Consider the following 16,838-nt stretch of genomic DNA (forward strand, 5'->3'; position numbering starts at 1 on the left):
CGATTTGAGAAAAAAGGTTTTCAGTGATCAGGTCTGAATTAGGCCCAATATTAGGGTGGGAACGTTAACAGTGTAGATCAGTCCAATAGTTGACAAGATATGCTGGGACTTGTAGTTATCACACAGTGACCTGTTGTCAAAAATCAGCAGGAATGAGTGCTGGCGGCATAGCCAACTCTTGTGGTGGTGGTGTGGTGGTGGTGTGGTGGGTTCTGTTTGTCATGCTCACTCCATTACAAAAATATAGTAATATATGCGCTGAACACAGGAGAGGCTCCAGGTTGAGGGAGCGAACAGTGCGATCACCCCACCTGTCACACTGTTCACCCCCCTTCTGCCTCAGCATCGTAGGGAAAGGGACCAATGTCCTTTCCTCAGCTCACTCAGGGGCGGATTTATTAAGCTTGGAGAAGAGATAAACTGGAGATAAAGCGGAGAAAAGGTAAAAGGAGATAAAGCACCAGCCAATCAGCTGTGTTTGAAAAAGACAGTTGGGAGTTGATTGGCTGGTGCTTTATCTCCTTTTACCTTTTCTCCGCTTTATCTCCAGTTTATCTCTTCTCCAAGCTTAATAAATCTGCCCCTCAGGCCTCTGTTGGCTCCGTACATCTGGCCCAGGTAAAAGGTACCCGCTGCTCCTCTCTCAACTCCCTATTTGTGTCCCTGGTCATACATTTTCTTAAAGATCCTAAAGAACTGGTGTTAGTGACCCTCACTGGGATTGCTTTGCTAGCTATTCTGTTGGCTTGTGCAACATTTTATGTAGCCTTATATAAAGATATTGTTTATCTTCCTTCTATATTCAGTATTTATATCATTTGGCAGACTTGTATATTGTATTGCTGTTGCTTCCCCCTCTGGCATTCCCCAGCAGCACTGGTAAAAGTTGTCAAATAAGAATGACAAGGAAAAACTATTTGTTATAGCAGCATTACCACAAGACACTAAACATTATATAGTGCATGGCCCCTAAGTCTATTGGCCTATTAGCTGTGTATACACCAGAGCTTGTAAATGTAAGTCCCACAACAATATACTGTATGTGAATGTATATACACAATAGTACCCGTGTATGCACTCTATATATATATATATATATATATATATATATATATCAAAGGCCACTCATTATTCTTCGGACATGTCTCACTGTAAATCATTTGCAAACTGGGAAGGTCATGTTACAGCCAGATACACAGATAATGTGCCCATAAGATATGGTAATACTGTATGCCCTGATACATGTACATATGCCTTATACCACCCTGATGTTATCACAGAGGATGACATTTCTATTCCTAATTTTTCCATCTAAATCAATCATTAAATCAGTGGCGTAACAATAGCTCCGCAGACCCCACGGTCGCGGGGGGCGCTGTGTAAGTGCGGGTGCAGGGGGTCTGCAGGGCTATTGTAATGCCAAACAAACACCCCCCCTCCCCCGCGCCACCGCCGCCCATGCCCCCGTGCCTTACTTTCCACTGTCCTTCAGTGCCAGGGAGCCGCAGCCGGCTTCCATCCTGGCTTCTACTGAAATTAAGCATCATAAAATGTCCGCCCCCATAGAGCAGACAGTTCTCTGAAACTGTCTGCTCCATGGGGGCGGACATTTTGGTATGGTCTGTTTTTCATACCAGCAGAAGCCAGGAGGGGAGCCGGCTGCGGGCCCCTGGCACTGAAGGACAGCGGAAAGTAAGGCACAGGGGGTATGGGGGGCGGAGGGGGGGTGTTTGTTATCTTTACTGAGGGGGGGGCACAGTTTTGATAGTTACGCCACTGCATTAAATTGACCCTAAACAGGGTCGATCTCTGAATGTAGCTGTATTCTTGTGATAAGTATTGCAAGTACTATATACTGTATATAGAGTTATATATAAAAATGGGATTGTGGTCATCATGTCAATAGTCACAATGTCACCAGTCAAATGGTCAACATCATAACGGCCAAGAGTCCTTATAGTCATAATGTTGGCACCAACATGTTGACATCTGCAAAATTCCAAGAATTAAAATTTTAGGTTTAGGGTTTAAAAGTGGGGGCTGACATTCTGGCAGTCCTGTGCTGCAGAACAATCAGGACAATGATGCCACCGCATTTTCTCAGCATTTTGCACATGCACAGTAGGAAAATCACCCTTGAAATACCCACTACGCCATTTTCTCAAAGCAAAAATACTCTGGCACAGCTCTAGCGTCTCCTGGTGGCCAGAGAGGAAGGGAGGCGCAAACAGATACAGCACACAGGCCCCTTTCTCACTTAATAAGGCCGTGCTGGGAAGCCACTATAGATAACTCTAGGCAGCTGTAGCATGGTATTGAAATAGCAGTTGCAGTAGTAACGCAGCCCATACACGCTGCGATGCCGGGCTGTGCATTTTGTGCTTTGAGGTGCGCGCTCCCGCGCACCTCATCGCACAGTACAAAAAGTATGTGCTTGCACATACTTTTTGTACTTAAGCTGGCCATACATCAGAAAGATCGATCTTAAGATCGATTGCGCTCATGATTGTGTACAATTTCCCTTGAAATCCCCGGCAGTCCTTGGTGGTTTTTGGACACACAATCTACACACAATCGATCATACAATCAATCATACAATCCATCTACTGCATGATTGTGTACACAAGATGTGCACACAATCTGCATACAATCCATTTTACAATCAGTCATACAATCCATCTGCTGATTGATTGTATGATTATGTACATAAGATGTGCACACAATCTGCATACAATCCATCTTACAATCAGTTGAGATTGTATGATTGGGTACAATATCTTTCTGATGTATGGCCACACTAAGTTCTCATCAAATCGCATTGCATTGCAAGCACAACGCATGCACAGGCAATTCAATGCAATGTGATCCGCGCTATTTAAGCCCACAACGCCCGCCCGCATCGGGGCGTGTATGGGCAGCTTCACATTGTATTGTGAAAGTGATGCAGCAAATTCTGATGTTATGTGACCTGCACTCTGGTGGTTGACCAATGGCGATATGCATCTTTTTGCTGCATCCAATTCTACATGAAGGCCTCTATCAGTGGCTGAAAACTGTCTGACCATAGAGGGAAGATAAAACAAATAGTTGAATCGGTAATAGGTAATAGAACCCAGTGCAATAAGGGTACTTTACACATAAAAACTGATCACGCAGCCTTTGGTCAAGCTATTTGACTGTGTTACCTGTGACAGCAGGAATCCAGTTGTGTCTGTTTTGGGTGTGGAGCATCTTACTGGGCAGGAGCAGCTTGCAGGGTGGGGCTGGCTAAAGCTCAGTGTGAAATGCTGGATTTTGCTTGCATGCAAGTTTTTTTTTTGTGCTAGCAATTAAAGTTCATTCAGCAGCATTCTGTATCCACCCAAGCTTGGCTGTGATTTCACACATACTGTACACACAAGGACACATACACGCTCACTCTTTGCTGGGCTAAGACTTACCAACGCAGTATTTTGCCTTCCAGCATTGAAAGTCCACTTAATGTAGTTAGTTTCAGTGATTTTTTTTTATGTTTGGAAGAACTGAAGAATTGAAGAACTGAAAAACTCACAAGTGCTTGAAAATTAGCCCAAGAGCATACCAACATACTGTAAATGCCCCACTGTTGGACCTGTAGGATGATGCCTCACCTCCCATTATGAAATGCTATTGTAGGACATCAGTTTGTATTATATGTACTGATGGCTACTGCTTTGGATGGCCTCAGCTTTAGTCTTTGTGCTGGATTGCGATCCCACACACAAGCACAAATTAGCAAGGCAGGTGGTCTCTAAGGACGGGTGCCGGATGACTCACCAACAGTCAGGATTCCAACAGTCATTACCCCGACGTCGGAATCCCGACTGCTCCCTCAGGGGGTTCACAACGCCCATAGAGGGAGAATAAAATAGGTGGCAAGCGCAGCGAGCAACTGTGCCCGCAGCGTGGCGAGTGCAGCGAGCCCGCAAGGGGCTTCGTTGCTCTCCCCCCGCTATGCAGTCGGGATTCCAACGTCGGGCTAATGACTGTCGGAATCCCGACGGTCAGTGTGTTATACCACACCCCTAAGGAAGGACTACATCCCCTGCAGCCTTAATAAGCTACTATGGGCTGTCATAATAACAGAGGAATGGCTTTCCAAGGGAAAGTGTTCCTTACTATGGCAGACCAGACTGGCAGTCCAAGGGGGAAAGGCTGACGCTGATCCTATCCCCTTGGACTGCTGTCCAGATGTGATTAGCAGGAAGCACATCCAATGGGAAGTCACTGCCATTGCTAGGCATTCCCTTCAGGTGGCATATTTTAATGTGGGGTGGCTGCAGCTAGGTAAAATCTGTCAATGATTACTAGGGCAAAAGGTCCAAACCATTTTCCAGCTTGTGGGGTAGGGCGGGGGGAAACAGGAAGCTTTAAATAATCCTTGTACATCTGGTCTAATCTGTTTCATGTGCAGAAGAACTTCATCAAGGCTAGTATGTCAGGTATATACTGTATGTAGTATGTACACAATAGATGATTTTGATGGTGATCCGATACTGGCCACTGATCATAGAAGCCAGCAGGACCGGATTAAGACTTCTGAGAGCCATGGGGCAAACTAAGTTGTGAGGCCCCCTCCCAAAAAAATGATCCTCACGCTGCACCCTCACATAAGGCCATTGTGCCACCCGGGTACTCCCCTCATGGCAGCATGCTTCTGGCTCTGTGCTCTGCATGCAGGGCAGTGCAGCTCCTGAGTGCCCACATCAGCTGCACAGATATGATGTTCCCTGTGCCTCTGCTGAGGAGACTCAGGAGCTGTATACTGTCTGCTCCTAGCAAGTGAAGGGTCAGATTGACCATATGTGAGGGCCCTGGCGGGGCCACCCTTTGACGCCATCTGACCCCTCAATCCGGCCATGGAAGTTTGCATTGAGTGTCATTTTGCTTAAGACCCCTATAACAGTTTTTTCTTTACTGTCCACCTTTGAATCAAGCCTTATATCCTTTGTATGATATAGCTTTTCCCTAGTGACTGGGACAGTAAGTACATTAACAGTACATGTGTTGTCATGGACCCGATTGTACTACATACATTGAGGCATACTGATGTACTACTTGTGTACCATGGTAAGTGGTATTACTGGGAAGAAAAGGTTGGTTCCCTTATACTAGAGTTTCATGTCTCCCAGTATTCAGATTCATCGTGTCCCAGTGCTGCAGAGTACAGTATGTATGTGTGCCACTCCTATCCGCCCTCCACACATGCTCCTTTGTATGTCTCGTGTCTCTGTTTGACTTACCCGTACGTGGTGTTTATGCCTGTCCATGTGTCTGTGCCAGTGTGCAGCTGGGTGTGTCAGTGCTTTGTATAAGTGCATAGAACCCATTATTTACATGCCAAGTTGGTAGATGGCAGCGACATACTTTACTTAGCTATTCTGCAATTGTATACCCTCGCACAGGGAGATTATGCATGGCATAACTTGTGGCTTTCTTTTCAATGGTAAAATATATTAACCTGTGAACTCAGTAATACTGTACATGGCAATTGGCATCACGTTAATATACTATACATGAACGTCAAATATTTTGTCTGGCAGTCAATGCAGAGAGCTTAAATAATTATATTGATATTTCCTTTCCGCTCCTTACAGTACATTGGGTGGAGACAAAAAAAAATAAACAAGAAATGTACTGACCATGCAGAAGAAACGCTCTACGGTGACCTTAATTCACTTTGCATTGTATTATGATATTGGTTAGCTCGCTCTGTTCACAAAGCTTGCGCAATATGAAGTTGCTGCAGAAATCACTCGTATATTGGCATATGGTGATTAACAAAGTTTTTTTTTTTTTTTTACTAATATGGGCGTTCTATGGACGATGGGATGGTGCTATGACCAATCAGATTCTATCTGTATCTGTTATATTCTAGAAGGTGCTAAATAAACAAGAAATAAATTGTGATTGGTTGCTATGGGCAACATCCCATCTTCAGTAGAACTCTTATCTTAGTAAATGAAATTCCAAAGTGTCAGGGAATATCTTCCTACTGTCCCTGATTGTCCAGGAGACTCTTGAGTTTCGGGAAGCTCTCCCAGGTTTAGCAATCTCAGCAACATTGTCCTACTGTATTCCTTAATACAAGAGGCCACGTATCAAGGCAATGAACAGCGGCCTTTAACATAACCATAAATGCCTCTTAGAAACATCCTTGTTATATTCAAAGCAGGTGGTGATGGAATATATTAGATTACACCTTCAAATTGTCACCTGAGGGTCTGGGAAGTGGGTATTGGTGGTTGTGGTCGTGCTGTGGGATAGTAGCTTGAAGATTTGCCTAGGATTCTTATACCAACCTGGATCGTAGGTGATGATGTGACTCATTATGAGACAACGCTTGCACCTCCAACCTGCCCCTCCCACACAGTATCTGCAGAGGGCTTTTTTAAATGTCAGCAGCGACGTATCTAAGAATTTTAAAGGGTCTATGGACCAGATGCACTAAGCTTCAAAAGTGATAAAATGGAGAGTGATAAACAGCCAGCCAATCAGCTTCTTCCTGCCATATCATAGACTGTGTTTGAAAAATGTCAGGCAGGAGCTGATTGGTTGGTTGTTTATCACTCTCCATTTTATCACCTTTGAAGCTTAGTGCATCTGGACCTATATCACTAAAAATAACTGGTAATATTGAGTGCTCTTAGGGCGGGATGTACTAAGCTAAACTTGCGGTAAAACCGCCATTTACAAGGGTTTTACCACATTTTATAATGTATGAATATCCGACCGTCACGTCATCGCATAGCAGGGTATTGCCACCTTTGGGTGGCGATACCCTATAGAAGCCTATGGGCTTCTTATCGCCGTCTGCTGCAAACCTAATGCCTCCGCCGACCCCCCCTCTCCCCCTCCTCCTGGCTTACTTTCCTGCAAGTCATCCTAGACCCAGAACGTAAACCCTAGCAACGCAGCCGGACATCCTTCCTGCTGCAGGGGGAGGAGGCATCAGGGATAGCCTGCTTAGCTGTCCCGGTGTGAGGGGAAGAGGAGGAGCCCAGGGAGGTGACGGAAACCTCCACGCCACATCGACTCCGTTACCACAGTGCGATGCTAGCCGCATTTGTTAATACATATGCGCTAGCATTGCGGCGGCCAGGCGGCGAGGGGCGGTGATGTATATTAATACATCCCGCCCCTAGACTCTAGATCAGAGGTATTCAACATGTGGCCTTCCAGCTGCTGTGGAACTTTACAACCCTGCATACCCTGACACAGATTTCCTATTAGGGTATGCTAAAACTGTGGCAGCACATGCTGGGATGTGTAGTTCCAAAGCAGCTGGTGGACTGCTTGTTGAATACCCCTGCTCCATAATATCAATAAATGGTGGGATGTACTAAAGGGAAAATCCCACTTTTTCAGGATTTTGACCACATTTCCCGATACACTAAACCGCACACGCTTGTAGCGCTGTTTGAGGGATCCATCATGCCCCACGGCAGCCACTATCACTTTCCACATAGGCACTCCCGGGTCACAGACTTATTGGAAGAGCTGTTTTTTTGTGTTAATAATCGCATATGTTAGTGCATATGTGATTATTAACAATGCGGTACCCGCTATGTGTGGTGGGATGCACCGGCGGAGGTTAGCGCATACCGCCCTATGCGATGTCATCAGCACAACAACTGCACTTACTACATTTTATGAATCTATAATACAAACAAATTCAACTGTTCTTCTAAACCAATAGGGTGCGGACTGATCACATTCCTTGTTGTAGCCAATGGAAACTTGTAAAAGTAAAACAGAGAACATGTGACCCCAGAATACTAGCAAAGTGCAACTAATGCCACAGTTACCCAACAGGTAGGCGTCTTACTTTCACTGCTGTGGTCTTTAAGACAGATGTGCAATGCTACAGGCACACTAGTAAAGCCGAAATAGCCAGGCGTTCTCAAGGAAGGAAAGGCAATATTTTATTAGCAATATCTGTTTTACGAGACACAAAGTATTGCTTGGTGTGCAGCTGGAAATTACAGGGTGTTAACTTTGAGTCATTTCTGAACGTTCCTGCTGAGGTACAAACACATCTCTCAGCGTCTGTTTAATATGGGCTGGTTCTGAAATTCTTTATATTTTATATTTAAGATAGTACCACAGTAATAGAAAAACATGATTCAATAGCTATATCCAGATGGCCATTTAGTGCCCCACCTGGAAGCAGCATATTCTCCAGGAAACACAGAGCCCGTTCACGTTTGGGTTTTCCTTGTATTATATAAGCAGTGCACTCAGCAATGCATGTGCAATTCCTACAGTAAGTAGGGATCATTGATCCCCTTATTAGCATACTTCATCCATTCACACTAAGATCAGCTGCAACTTAAATGATGCAAACTTTCTGAAAAGGACAGGTGGAGAAGTTGCCTATAGCAACCGTTAAGCTGACTGGCTGCTGTGGGTAACTTTTGCAGGCTTCATCCATCTCCCTGCTAGTGCCCACTTACAGGGTCGTACAGTAGGGTTTAATTAGCATCAATCATAGTGTAGTTGAAGGTCCTTGCAGAGGCGTCACCAGGGTTCCAGGGTTGGTGTCATCTGGTGTATTAACTCATGGTATCAAACGCCCCATGCAAAACAAGGGTACAAATGTCGGAGTTTGGAAGTTTTCAATTAGCTTACACCAAATGTATTTTTTCTCATTAGGCTATAGTGTTCCTGCTAGTATGCTGGGTGGGGAGGGTGCAGGGGCTGCAAGGTCCTTACATTGTGAGGGGAGGGACCCCACCTGTATCACTATTGGGGGTGATCTACCCACCACTACGTCACTACTGGACCATGTCCCAGCTGTCAGCGTCTCTGCTGGGGGCACCCAGCACCTACGGAGGTGCTGGGCATTCCCCAAACTCTCCCTTTAATGCAGTAAAGGATAGTGCATGTTGTTTTAGCGGGGCACCGCTATAGGGGCAATGTGTATTTTGCCCTTTAAAAATAGCACAGGGTGCGTATCTTAAACTATATAAAAAATATCGGTCAGTGGCTTCATTCGCTCTGTACATACATCACTAACTATATAGTCAACATTGATGTCTGCATGTACAGAGATGATTGGGCGGGTGTGTGTTTTTGTTAATATTGAGCATACACACTAGGCGATATGCAGGATATAAGCATACTTGCCTACCTGACCCTCTCCATGAGGGAGAAAATGCTCTGTTCCTGGACTTCCCTGGTAATGTATGATTGCCGTCACCTGTGGTGAAACACCTTTCTTATCAATTACCTAGCTCCCCACAAGTGACGGCAATCATACATTACCTGGGAAGTCCAGGAACAGAGCATTTTCTCCCTCATGGAGAGGATCAGGTAGGCAAGTATGGATATAAAGTTAACAATATCTGTATCGTGCATATCATTAACGATATATCGTCCAATGCGTACATACCCAGCATTAGTCTTATTTGGAGGGTCAAGCACAGTGGACAGTACAGCACCATTTTTTTTTATAATACTGTCAAAAAGGTAATTCACCTTCCAAATCAAGAATTCTGTGCTATTGTGGAACAATTGGACTGTAAGTGGCCAGATATTTGCCAAGCGGAGATTTTAGAGGTTTATGTATTAAGCCTTGCAGAGATAAAGTGGTCAGAGATAAATGACCAACCAATCACTGTCCTTTTTCAAACCCAGCTTCGAACATGGCAGTTAAAAACGGATTGGCTGGTTCTTTATCTCTCTCTGCAAGGCTTAGTACATAGGCCCCTCTAAATATGCTGCACTGTAGTTAATAATTTGTACTATACCAAAGACATACAACACAATAGTGTTTATTTTGTATTGTGCTTATAAAATAAATATTATATATGCAAGTTGCAATGAATGAATACTCTGCGGCGCTGAAATTAATAGAGTAATATTCTGCATCCATGTAATTGTAAAGTGGCAACGCCCTACACATCTCTAAGTGAACAGGGAACCTCCCTTGAGCTGACACTGGAATTCACTATGTGTTTATGCTTGTTTCTTAAAGGTAGATATAATAAACTCAGGAGAAACTGGATTCTTTCTCCCCTCCCAATGCTGCAGGTAGTTTTACACAGCTACGAGTCCCTACAGGCAGAAAAGCCAAAGGTGTGATTCATCCATTAAGGAAGGGTCCTTACAAACCAGGGGGCAGGGGACCAAAGGTGAAAGCTTTAATTAGGAAAGAGGCTTCTTATCTGTCTGACCTGCCCGCAGGAAAGATTCTTTGGTCTGTTACGTAAACTCTTTTCTTTGTTTTCTTGTTTCAATCTTTACATGGAATTCTCAGTTATTTTTTGTTTCTGTTTTGTAGCATTGGATTAATGCCAGGTGGTTGCTTATTTTTGCACAGGAGATGCCAGCTTAGGGATGGGGGTACTGATAAAAGTTTCACCCGTTGCACCAAGTTCCTTTAATTAAAAGAAGACTGCACATGTTGATGCTAAATGCAAACTCTCATTTTCATGATACTAATGTAAAATACGCTATGTAGGATCAGATTGCCAACATTGTCATTCTGGACTGCGATGAATGCATTAAACTAAAGGGGTATCCAAGTCACCTGTGAGTAACACCATAGATACCCCTTCCACATACGCGAGAGCATTAGACAGCTTTAGGTAGCTGCCAAGGAGCTCCAGGATCTGGGGGTTGCCCCTGAGTGTGACTATCCCAAAATTAGGGATGACTCTGAGCTGTGGCATAACTAGATATTTGTAGGCCTCATAGCAAGTTTGTAAGGGCCTCTAGTATGTACAAACCCAATGGTGAAAGATATATATAACATGTTTGTCTACCTGACCCCCTCCTTCAGGGAGAAAATGCTCTGCTCCTGGACTCCCCTAGTAATGTATGATTGCCATCACCTGTGGGAAGCTAGGTAATTGATAAGAAAGGTGTTTCACCACAGGTGATGGTAATCCTACATGACCAGGGGAGTCCAGGAACAGAACATTTTCTCCCTGAAGGAGAGGGTCAGGTAGGCAACCATGGTATATAGCACATGAAACATTTACAGGAAAGGTGGGCCCCTTTCTGAAGTGGGCTCCATAGCAGCTGCACTCCTTGCACCTAGCATTTTGGAACTTATTGCAATCGGCAGGTGTTGAACTTCTAAGACCCTACCCCCACACTTTCTCCCGAGGTTCTGCAATTGTAATTCTTAAAGGAATCCCTTTTCTTGAATGAACCGCTGTGAATGATCCCACAAGACAGATTTATTGAAAAGGTTTTATGGTAAATCCCTTGAAAATGGATGACCGTTTTCAAACAGTAAAAAAGGCAATATAGCGGGTAATAATAATAATAATTGCGGTCTGCAAGGGGTATACAACCGCTTTAGTTTTACACTGCAAGTTAGATTTCAGTTTGAACACACCCCACCCCAAACTAATGCCCCATACACACTTGGCGACTGTGCCTTTGGGCTGAGCAATATAGTTATGCACAGATCACTCTGTGCACAGCGATTCATGAGCAATGTGTGCTGAGCGATCTGTCACTGCCCATGTTCTTAATAGAGAGAACACTGTATATATACTGCATGCTTGCCCCTGCTCGCCTTCATATCTCATCTCAAAAAATGGCATTGAATTTACCCCGTTTGTATGCCCCATAACTCTCTCTGCACATGTTACATCTGCCCCACCTGCACTGCAACATGGATTTACCCATTTGTGTGCATTTTTGCTTTACTAACAAAGTTAAATCGGGCCCATAGCTGCAAAGCTTTTACAGCCCATATCACCCAATGATGTGTTACATTATGCGATGAGCCCCCACTTTTGAAATGTTGTCATTTAACCTTAATTTAACTCTATATTACACCTAGAAATAAATCACGCTGACACATCTTATACTAGAAATAACAACACGGACAACAACTGCATAAGTTAAAAGGTCATGGATATTTATTTAAGTTGTATGACCCTATTGTAAAGGGATAGCCAGGAAAGCGCTTGGAGACCAGCTCCGGTCAAAAGGTTAATCATGGCGGCGACTATAATGCCCTAACTTATAACCTAGGCGATGAAACGCTCCCATATATTTTAGGCGCAGCCCGCGCTGTGACGATCTTACTGCCCCTTCTATGGCATGGCGAGGACACTTCCAGGCAGTGACCAACATCCCCCCGTGGAGGCAGGACTCACCAGCCATCCTGTCAAAGGGGGGCAATACCGCACAGCGACCACCTGTACCTCAAAATGACTGGTCGAGAGCGCCTTCCTGCCTATTTTAATTAAACATTTTGTAAAGAGAAATTAGGTGATGGCCAATCAGCTGGGTAGCAAATGAGAGAGCAAGGGAAGGGAGGGTGGGATTCCAGACTCACAGAGAAAGCAGCATCATCTGACTCCTCCTAATATACCCCTGTACAAGCTACTACCCCCTGGCTACCTAATTGGCTGAACCATCTATCAATCACACATCTAAGCCTCTATGGGTATTAGATATATCTACAACAACTTTATTGAGACAATCACAAAATTCACAGGCTCTTAAATGCCCTCATGCCTATGCAGCCGTTGCTTAATCTAGTGTGTCTATCTATAGCTCTAGCAGTTCCTTCAGGTCAAGATGTTAATTTTACATGATGGCTACTTCTGTCTGCATTTTATAAGCATTGAAGTATTATTTTACATATGCACAGCATGTGTTTCATTCTTTGTAGAATCATTCATTGCAGTATCCCTATGATAGACACTATTATAGTGTCCTACGGACGGGGGGGGGGGGGGGGGGGCAGGTTGGGGGATCCAGTGATCATCACTGCTCAGAATAGCTGTTGATCATTCTATAGATGCCATGTGTTTGTGCCCGGCATCTAACAGTGCGGGGAGGGGGTGCAGCATCCAACAGTGCGGGGAGGGGGTGCACAGGGCTGAGCATCTACTCATGAAGCACTGGACACTCCCCCAAAATGTCAAAAGCGGGGGTTGCGGCACTAGATCATGCCCCCCGCACCTAAGACTCTGCCCATCATTCCTGAGGCCCCACCTCCTATTGAGGAAGCTGCACCACAGGGCCCACTTCACCAGCGGGCAAAGTTGTCTGGTATGTGTATGTGAAGCGTTTTTGCATGGATAAATCCAAGTAGGTTCTATGAGTTTATCCAGAGCCGGCCTTAGGCATAGGCCAACTAGGCAATTGCCTAGGGCATTTGGAATGCCTAGGGGCATCAGCAGCTTCTGCTGATTAAAATGATATGCAGCATGCCTATATTCTGTGTGTGAGTGAGGCTGTATCTGCATATGAAATAGTGTATTCATGGAAATTACTGTAACATAGCATTCCGTATGCAGGTACAGCCACAGTCGCACACAGAATATAGGCATGCTGCATATCATTTTATTCATCAGAAGCTCCTTGTGTGTGCTGGTCATAACATTGCAAATAAGATGAATTTTCAGCTAAAAAGGCACCGAATGGGTGTGCTGGTTCTATTTAAAATATTGCGGGTAGGGACACCAAAATGATGACTGCTATGATGAGGGTTGATGGTGCTGGGAAAGGGGAGCAGGGTCAGAGATGGAACTAGTGGCGGTGCTAGGGGGCAACATTCAAAATCTTGCCTAGGGCATCATTTAGGCTAGGGCCGGCTCTGAGTTTATCTGTGATGGGGTAAAGAAGTGGAATGAAAAGCGGAGAACACGGTAATAGTTTGCTAGTAAATTATAAATATGAGATTTTTTTTGAAAATGTCTCATTTTTACATTTTAAATATTTTTTCTTGAATAACCTTTTTTACTATACAAACAACATATTACCCAAACCTATACTTTCTCATTCATATACAATGCAGCAAAGGTTCATTGAAATTAGGTAAAGAAAAGGATTTTTTGTTGTAAACATGTGGCGTTAGGGATGATTAAGTTGTCTGAAGAGGAGGACAATGACAAGATGTAGAGAGTGAATTTACCAGCTTTTCTCTCAGTAGCATTTCCTTGAGGGGGAGCTGCAGGGCAAGAATAGAGCGATGTGTCTGTTACACGCTACAGGTCAGTGACAGGACAGTGGGGAGACTCTGCCAAACTGGATTAGCACATGACAGGAATGTGTAGATGTAAGAAGTGCTATGTTTGCCTAACAAAATAAATTATACTGTACAACTAAATAGTAGTCTATTGGGTCCTACACATGGGGTGATTTCAGCCCATTTGCTAAGCAATCTGACTTTATTGATTATAAAATGATAGGGTGCTTTTTTGCACTGCTGTGGCACAGGGTGCATTCCTGTCAGACTGTGGCACAGGGTGCATTTATGCCCTGCTGTGGCATAGGGTGCAATTATGCCCTACTGTGGCACAGGGTGCAGTGTCGCCCTGCTGGGCACAGGGTGCATTTTTACCCTGCTGTGGCACAGGGTGCATTATTGCCCTGCTGTGGCACATGGTGCATTCTTGCCCTGCTGTAGCACATGGTGCATTTTTGCTCTGCTGTGGCACAGGGTGCATTTTGGCCTGCTGTGGCACATGGTACATTTTGCCCTGCTGTGGCACAGGGTGCATGTTTACGTGACTTATTTGGAACTTCTTGAGTCATCTAAGATGATGCTACAGTAAATGCTACTGCATGGTTGTGGATCATTGGGTTGACAGTCGACAGGTCAACCCCACTTGGCTGATATGCAAGAGAATGAAAGGGTCAAAAGATTGACAGCTACAAAAGGTTGTAATCGGTTGACCTGAAAAGGTCGACAGGTACAAAAGGTTGACATAGAATAGGTTGATGCAAGATTTGTTTTGGTGCCATTTATCTTTTAAAACCGCGTGACTCCAATGAATGTACTGCACCACTGGGAATGCTCCGGGCAAGGTGCCATGCTCCACTACTGCTGCGCTCGGCACAGGCGACCCATCCCAAGTCCATGTAGATGGTAAATAAATGATGAGATAGTTGAAAAAAATGTCCATTTGACCATTTAAACCTGTAGACCCATTGTACATGTCGACTTTAAGCACTGTCGACCTTTTGTACCTGTCGACCATATGGGGTAGACCTATGGACTGATAAATGGAACCCTCCACACTAATATATAAGTGATCAAAGGAATCCATATATTACAAATTAGCATATTTTAACAATTATATGAAGCAAATTGTAGTATGATATCCCTGCTACCAAGTGAGAACAATAGCTACAATGGGAATCCCTTTGTTTAATACATTCTCGCTATATTACAACTGTCTAGAAATTTCACAATATACAGTATTAGGGCGTATCCTGACACCCATTCCTACTACAGTGCTCTGCTTGTGAGTACAGAGACACTGTAGCGTGCAGCGTTGCTGGGAATGGGTGTGTCATCATCAATCTACAACACTGCACTGCTATTGGCTAATTTTCATCACTCCAAGTCAAATACACTTGTCTTTTTACAAGCTGCATTCTTTGAAGTCTTTACAATATTTTTTTTGTAGCAAGCTGAAAATAAATTGAAACTCATCACCAGAGCTAAGAATATTTAGGCGTAAGACAGCATTCTGAGTTTTGATGGCAATGGTCATAGATCATCATCATATATAATAGCCAGGGTGAAAGATTCCTGAAGTATGTATGTTGTGACTTCAATTGTGTGGTTATTAAGTGTCCCCATTATTGTAAAGATCTAGTATTGAGGGCTCTGTTTATGAAGTGGTCTCTCTCAATTTAAGGAGATATATATTGGGTAAAATTTAATAGGATGAGAGATTCAGAAAGGGAGATATTTGGTAAGAAATCTAATTTTTTTCTAAAAGCGGCAACCATTTACACTGCAAAACTTAATTTTGAAGTGTAAATGATTGCCGCTTTAAAAAACCCTGGAGACATGTGTATTTCACTGTAACCCTTAACCAGCGATGGTAGGCTGCCAGAGATTGTGAAAGCTTCCATTTAGCAGCAGGTATTTAATGTGTGCTCATAACATGGTGAAAAACACATGTACGTTCATTGAACATAGTAATAGGCAATGCCACTCCTTAGTTAGTAAAAGCAAATAATGAAAATTCTCCTGAAATTTGGAGCAAGTACATGATGTCATCAGAAACTGCGTTTTTGAATCTGTTCTAAGCCAAAATGTACTTTCCCTAAGATAAGTCTTATTTTAAAGTCATCTATGAGTGCCTTTGTTTCTAAATACAGTATACATCCATCTCTCTCTCTCTCTCTCTCTCTCTCTCTTTCTCTCTCTTTATTTAATCCATCCACCCTCAGAAAAATAGTACTGGTCATACGGTACCCAACAAGTTGGCAGAAATACAGGATCCGTGTCGATGGTGGGGAATGGGGAAACAGTTGCAGGGTGTATCTGTGAGGGAAAGCTGCCATAGAACGTACGTAGGGTGGCATTAGATGGGTAAAGTAATGAATCACTGTATGAGTAGGACTGATAGAGATTTCTGAAGTATTACATAATTTTGGTTACCCCAGCCACTGGACACTGATATAAATAGACCCCTCAGCATAGGAACTATCAGATAACTTTGGTACCTTTTACGCTACGATGCAATAACTGTAGGAAAACTGGGATACGTTAATTAACTCATTATTGTTAACAAATTTGCAATATTGCTGCTATGTGACCAGCGTTGTTATATTAGATAATGGACAGTTTTATTGGTTTAGACCAAGGAGCCCAAATAACTGTGAGTGTAAGCAACTCTGGTTGTCATCAAAGGCTATTTGTTTACTCCAGTTCAGATGGTAATTGGAAATGACTAGAAATCAGTTACCTGATCTAATAGGTACTGTCATTATGTATCCTAACAACTGGGTTGAATTTGATCAATCACTTGGCTTGAAGGCTGGGAACGCATATCAATCCCGTTTCGCCACCCAAATGTATGGCCAAATTACATATACACCCA

General features: G+C 43.7%; 1 protein-coding gene across 1 annotated transcript in view; it reads left to right on the plus strand.

The window, feature by feature from the left end:
* Positions 1-10,927: 10,927 nt before the first annotated feature.
* Positions 10,928-16,838, plus strand: part of LOC146059154 (keratin, type II cytoskeletal 6A-like) — a 46,361-nt gene continuing 40,450 nt past the window's right edge. Inside the window, exon 1 of the mRNA XM_083171273.1 lies at positions 10,928-10,969. The gene's annotated coding sequence lies outside the window, so the exon portion shown is untranslated. The remainder of the gene's footprint in view (positions 10,970-16,838) is intronic.

The sequence above is a fragment of the Crinia signifera genome, chromosome 2 (genome assembly GCF_055691185.1).
Source record: "Crinia signifera chromosome 2, ASM5569118v1, whole genome shotgun sequence".
NCBI lineage: Eukaryota > Metazoa > Chordata > Amphibia > Anura > Myobatrachidae > Crinia > Crinia signifera.